General features: G+C 43.0%; 1 non-coding gene across 1 annotated transcript; it reads right to left on the bottom strand.

Moving 5' to 3' along the window:
- Positions 1-2,894: 2,894 nt before the first annotated feature.
- LOC143531070 (small nucleolar RNA R71) lies at positions 2,895-3,001 on the bottom strand. The gene has a single exon (XR_013134958.1). It is a non-coding gene; the product is annotated as a small nucleolar RNA R71 (small nucleolar RNA).
- Positions 3,002-6,794: the final 3,793 nt, after the last annotated feature.

The following is a 6,794-nucleotide window of genomic DNA, read 5'->3' as shown; positions in this document are numbered from 1 at the left end:
AAGTATTCAAAAGTTATCAATACCTAAAATCAAACTTTAACAGTCAACGTTGGACCTTTAGGATGAATGCATGCATGTGTAAATGAGTTTGATTCTTCCTTTTACACATACATACATACCCACGGCCCCCACAAACAAACACATTCATCTATAATTTCATACTTTCAATATTTCAAACAATCCCAAGAACATCAATCTTATACATCCATATCTAACAATCAATCATTCATACTTAATACTTACTTGTTTCTTGAGATTTTAAAAGATGAAGATGTTGTTAAGAGTGAGTGAAAGTAGTCTACTTCCTAGCCTTAATCCTTCATATTATGCATGATCTTTAAATCTCTAAACCTTCATACTCCTTGTTCTTGATTATTTATGTCTGTGTGTTAATATTTGAATTTGTGTTGGTGTGTGTGTGTGTGTGTTTAGGGGTGTTTCGGCCGAGCTTATTTAAGGTAGAGGGAGAGGGAAGGGTAGAGTGTTGTGTTGGTGAGTAGAGTGATTGGGTGGATTCTTTGGATGACTTACAACACATTTTCTTCTAGAAGTAGCAATAATTAGGAGGTTTAGTTGTAGGATTAGTATTGGAGTGGTTTTGGAGGTGGGGTGTTGATTTCGATTAATCGTTTAACAAATTATGTGATTTAGATATCCAAACGAATCCCGTTTTCAATATTTTAGTCAGACTTTGAACGAAATCAAATTCCTGACATTATGGACCATAAAAAGGGCATGAACACGCCACATGGCCACCTGACCCTTCATGTTCACGGGTGGCGGCGCCCTAAGAGTTCCCTCTGCTGCCTAAATCAGCTAGGCCGACTATTTTGTCTTATTATGGGCCTGGTTGGACCGGATTTCGGGCTTTTATGGTTGTTTAACAAGTTTAACAACTTTATAAAAGGAATGAGAACCCTAGAACAATTTTAATCAGTTTCTAATCATCAAGAAGAGCATTGGGGTCGAGAATTAAGGAAGGGAGGCTGAGCGTTTCGTGTTTGGTCATACTTTTGTCCGTTTTAACTGTTGTAAGTTCGTTTTGAAATTTCTGACATTAAGACAAGTTTTGATCAGGTCATGGTGGATGCTTTAAGTTTTTTTTTTATCAATATTATCTACTGTTCTTTCATCATGCTCGGCTAAATTTGCTTGAATCACCTAGGTCTGATGTTTAACGGTTAAAATAAACTAGTTTAGGGTGCTTAACGAGTGGTTGATTGTTTCTCTATTCTCAAAGTTCATATTTTGTGATTTAATCCCGTTTATATCTGCTGCCATAGATGTATTTTAGGTTGCATGAGCCCCGTGTGATTGATTATTGCATAAATAAGTTTTGTGTGGTCGTTAATTGCATAGTTCGGTTAATAGGTTGTGTGTTGATTAATTGTGATAGACGTATCATTAGAGTTTGTGTTGCATAAATCATTAAAATTAGTATATTAACCACCATTGAGTTGGACCAAAACCTTAGGTGTCGTCTTATCTTACTAGTTAGTTTTATAGGGTTAGTCGTTACGAGACCACGTGCGGTTTTTCCCACTGTAAACTAGGTTAAGTTTGTAAGTTGAGTTGCTTTATCCTTAGTGTTGAATTACCCCTTTTCTCCTAGGTTTATAATAACTTGAACCTTAGCGAGTATTTTAGCTTAAACATGGACCAAGTGTTGAGTTATTAGGGTACTTAGAATAAACAACCAAGAATTAAAAGTTAACTTGAAGTCGTTGGGGTTTTCTAGTAAAACTGACTGTTGGACCCAGTTACCTTAGCCTCTCCTATGTTTGCTCATCTTTAGAACCCTGGTATCAACCACGTGTTAGCATCTGAGCCATCCTACAGCCGTTAAGTCATCCTACCTGGGTGATTCGCTTTCCCATTATCGTTAAATCTCGTTAAGTATTTCAGTTAGTTTCGTTAAGTCAAGTAAGTTAGTTAAATTAATTAAAATAAAATAAAAAATAAATAAAATCAATTAAATATTATTAGGTAGGACTTGGATTGGGGTTTATAATCTGAGCCGTTCTCACGTGTCTTCGAGTTCGATATTCGGACTTTCCTGAGCTTTGTTATACGCGACCGGTACACTTGCCCTTTGTGTGAACTTGTATAGGTTTGTTTGGTTTTTTAAAGCTTAGTTGTGATTTGTGTTTAATTTATATATATATTTTCGCACATCAAGTTTTTGGCGCCATTGCTGGGGACACGGTTTGAGGTGATTATGGAACGACCCGAGTTTGGGGACTTACCTGTTTTTTTTACTTGCTTATTTGTTTTTAGTTTAATTTTAGCCCAGTTAATTTTAGTTTTTCTTTTTAGTCGTATGCGTCGTACCCGCTCACAAGGACCACCGAAGCTTGAAACGTCTGACAATACTGAGAAAGTCGAGCCCGAGAGAGAGCGTTCTGTTTCACCGATAAGTTCTAATTCTTCTTCTTCTTCTTCTTCTTCTTATTCTTCTTCTTCTTCTTCTTCTTCTTCTGTTTCTTCTGCATCTTCTAGGGATAGGAACATGGGTGACCAACCGACTAGAGAGTAGTAGCTGACTATGGTAGGCCGACTCCGAATCCTCATTCAAGCATCACTTTACCAAACGGTGCCGCCGCTGGCAACTGGTCAATTCCTGCCCACGTCATGCAACTCATCAAATCCGCTCTCCAATTCCAAGGGCTAGAGAGCGAAGATCCTTCAAACCACATCGACATGTTTGTTCAAATCTGTGAAACTTTCAATATCGGTAACATGAACGATGAAGCCATCTATCTCCGTCTTTTCCCATCTCACTTGCCGGAAAAGCCTACAAATAGCTGAAGTCTCTACCTGCTGGATCCATCACCACTTGGGCGGTCCTTCAAGAGAAATTCATTACCAAATTCTTTCCGCCATCTAAATCCGCTCAACTCCGTTAGGAGATTTATTCCTTCCGCATGAGATCCGACGAGTCTTTCGGGGAAGTTTGTGAAAGATTCAAGGATCTCATTCTTAGTTGTCCTCATCATGGTTTAGATAAGTGGATGCTCATCGAGAAATTCTACCATGGAACCATACAACACGTGAAAGAGATGTTGAACCAAACTGCTAACGAGAACCTCCTTAAGAACAAAGATCCCGATAAGTGCGTCATCCTTTATGATGATCTTGCAGCGAGCTACGAGGGCAGAAATTCTTCCACGTCATCGAGAGGAGTACTTCAGGTCGATTCGAACACTAGCATGCAGGCGCAGATTGATGCTTTGAACAAACTCGTTAGAGATCTTACCATTAAGAGCGTCGCGATGTGTGAGGTTTGCCGAGGGGGTCACGACACCATTGACTGTCCTGTTAACCCGGGTAGCAATGAGGAGGAGGTTGACTTCGTCAACAACCCCTTGAAATATAAAAACCCCGCCTTCGGCGGGAACACTGGCTGGAGAAATCAGAATAACTATCGAGGGGGACAAGCCAGTGTCTACCAAGCCCAATACCAAAACCGGCTTCGAGAGAATCTATTCGGGCAGGGGAGTTCAGGTCAGGAGAGTTCGGAACAAGTGGGGAGAGAGAAGAAGAAAGCCTCAATGGAGGAGATGATGGCTGAGCTTTTGAATCGATATGAGAGGAACCGAGTGACAAATGAGGCAAAATTTGCAGAACACGATGCTATGTTGAAGAACCAAGCCACGTCTCTAGCTAATATTGAGCGTCACGTCGGAGAGATCGCCAGCCAGTTATCCGAGAGAGCACCAAGTTTACTACCAAGTAATACTGAGAAAAATCCGAGAGGGTTCGCCAAAGCGGTGACTACTAGGAGCGGTGAAAGAAGAGAAAGAGAGGCTGATCCTTTGAGAGTTGTCACACCTGCAGTCGATGAAGAGGAGCAGGTGAATGAGGAGATCCAGATGGAGCCTCCTCTGGCTGAGGCATACCAGCAGACTATTCCAGCGAGTACAAAGCCGACCGATAAACCTTCATCATCATCTAACCCACCTCTGAGAGTCTACAAACCCAAATTCCCTTATCCCGGGAGACTCCGATCAGATGGAGATGAGGACCAAAACTCCAAGTTCCTTGAACTTATCAAGCAGCTTCACCTGAACATTCCTTTCCTTGAGGCGCTTACTCAAATGCCCAAATATGCCAAATTCCTCAAGGACATTCTTTCCAATAAGGAGAAGCTAGCGGAGGTCTCTTCTATACCGTTGAGTGCTGGGTGCTCTGCAGTTTTGCAGAGCAAGTTACCTGAAAAGATGGCCGATCCTGGGAGTTTTACAATTCCCTGCATCTTAGGCGATTATACGATTCGACATGCTTTGGCAGACCTTGGGGCCATCATCAATCTCATGCCTTATTCTGTGTTCAATAAGTCTGGTCTTGGCGAACCGAGGCCAACCCGAATGAGTATCCAATTTGATGATCGTTCCATGAAATATCCACGAGGGGTGGTCGAGAACATGCTTGTTCGTATCGACATGTTCATCTTCCCGGTGGACTTTGACATTCTGGATATGAATGAGGATGATAGTATCCCGCTAATTTTAGGTCGACCATTCCTTGCCACCGCACAGTCGTTGATCGACGTTTGTGAGGGAAAATTGATTCTGAAAGTTTGGGATGATAACGCCACCTTTGACGTAAGACAGTCACTCAAACACCCCAAGTCGGCGGACGAATCCCAGCATTTCTTTGACACCATCGTATCGCATGTGCGGGAGTTTTTCACTGACATATGTGGAGGACCTACCTTAGACCCACAGATTCTCGATAGGAAGATTTCAGAGGTCGAGATGGTTTCTATGACCACTCAATCATTGATGGATGACACCGTGTCACCATCCCTAGATTCAGAGTCAGCTGTTGAGATCGTGCGAGACGATCCGAGGGACCGACCCTCTGTTGAGAGCCCTCCTCATTCCTTAGAACTTAAGAATCTACCCGATCATCTGGAGTATGCATTTCTGGACGAGGAGAGGAAGCTACCCATCATCATCGCGTCTGCCTTGACGTAGGTCAAGAAGTTGAAGTTGTTGAATGTGCTGAAAGCGCATAAGGAGGCGATAGCATGGAAGATTATCAACATCAAAGGATTAATCCCTCATTCTACACTCATAAGATCGTCATGGAGGATAATTTCAAATCCGTCGTTCAGCCTCAACAGAGGCTTAATCCGAAAATGCTAGAGGTCGTTACGAAAGAAATCATTAAATTCCTTGATGCGGGAATCATTTTCCCCATCTCTGATAGCGCCTGGGTGAGTCCGGTCCAAGTGGTTTCGAAGAAGGGTGGCATGACTGTCTTCACCAATGAACGGAACGAGCTTATTCCCACTAGGACCGTGACCGGTTAGAGAGTTTGCATCGACTACTGCAAATTGAATACCGCCACTAGGAAAGATCATTTTCCTCTACCCTTCATTGATCTGATGCTTGAGCGTTTGGCGGGCCAGCAGTACTACTGCTTTCTGGATGGTTTCTCCGGGTATTTCCAAATCCCGATATGTCCCGATGATCTGGAGAAAACCACATTCACCTGCCCCTATGGCACGTTTGCCTATAAACGCATGCCCTTTGGACTCTGTAATGCTCCAGCTACTTTCCAGCGATGTATGGTGGCGATCTTTCACGACATGATCGAGGATATCATGTAGGTCTTCATGGATGATTTCTCTGTCTTCGGGAATTCTTTCGATCATTGTCTCTCCAGCCTTGATAGGATGATGGCTCGTTGCGTCGACACCAACCTAGTACTCAACTGGGAGAAGTGTCACTTCATGGTACGTGAGGGAATGGTTTTAGGACATAGGATCTCGAGTGCGGGGATCAAGATCGATCGAGCTAAAATTGAAACCATTTCTAATCTTCCCCCGCCCACTTCTATGAGATCCATCCGTAGCTTCTTAGGTCATTCGGGTTTCTATCGCCGAATCAGTAAAGATTTCTCGAAAATTGAGAGACCGATGACCAAGCTACTATATAAAGACGCTCCATTTGTCTTCCCTGAATAGTGTATCGATGTGTTTGATCTTCTAAAAGACAAACTCGTTAACGCCCCGATCATGATTGCTCCTGACTGGTCTATGCCATTCGAATTGATGTGCGACGCGAGCGACAATACCGTTGGAGCAGTGCTTGGACAGAGGAAGGAGAAGCACTTACACCCGATCTACTATGTTAGTCTGACCCTAAATAGTGCTCAGGAGAATTACATCACCACCGAGAAAGATCTTTTAGCTATGGTGTTTGCATTTGATAAGTTTAGGGCCTATCTTGTTCTGTCCAAAACAGTCGTCTACCCGGATCATGTTGCCATTCGTTATCTTTTCAGCAAGCAGGATGCTAAGCCTCGTCTTATCCGATGGATTCTGCTGCTTCAGGAGTTTGATATTGAGATCCGAGATAAAAAGGGGGCCGAGAATGTGGCGGCCAATCACTTGTCACGTCTTGAGAGAGCCGAGATTGGAGATGCTGGTGTCAAAATCAATGACCATTTCCCGATAGAGAATCTTATGTTTGTCAAAGCACAGGATGACGGCTACCCGTGATTCACTGATATAGCGAACTTCCTACTCGATGGTTCCCTCCCTAGGAGGATGTCTCACCAGCAAAAGAAGAAATTCTTTGCTGACATAAAATTCTACATCTTGGACGACCCGTTTCTTTTTCGTATAGGTGCTAATCAGCTGGTGAGGAGATATGTGGATGTCGAAGAAGGGTGGCAGATTTTGAGCCACTATCATGAGGGACCGACAGGAGGTCACCATGGTGATGTTCTTACTGCTAAGAAGATCTTCGACTCAGGAATCTATTGGCCTTCGATTTTCAAAG

This window comes from Bidens hawaiensis, unplaced genomic scaffold (genome assembly GCF_021521415.1).
Source record: "Bidens hawaiensis isolate Kalapana, Puna unplaced genomic scaffold, B.hawaiensis_p1.1 tig00000670_1, whole genome shotgun sequence".
Lineage (NCBI taxonomy): Eukaryota > Viridiplantae > Streptophyta > Magnoliopsida > Asterales > Asteraceae > Bidens > Bidens hawaiensis.
The sequence above is the reverse complement of the archived record's forward strand: the minus strand, read 5'-3'. Positions and strand labels throughout refer to the sequence as shown.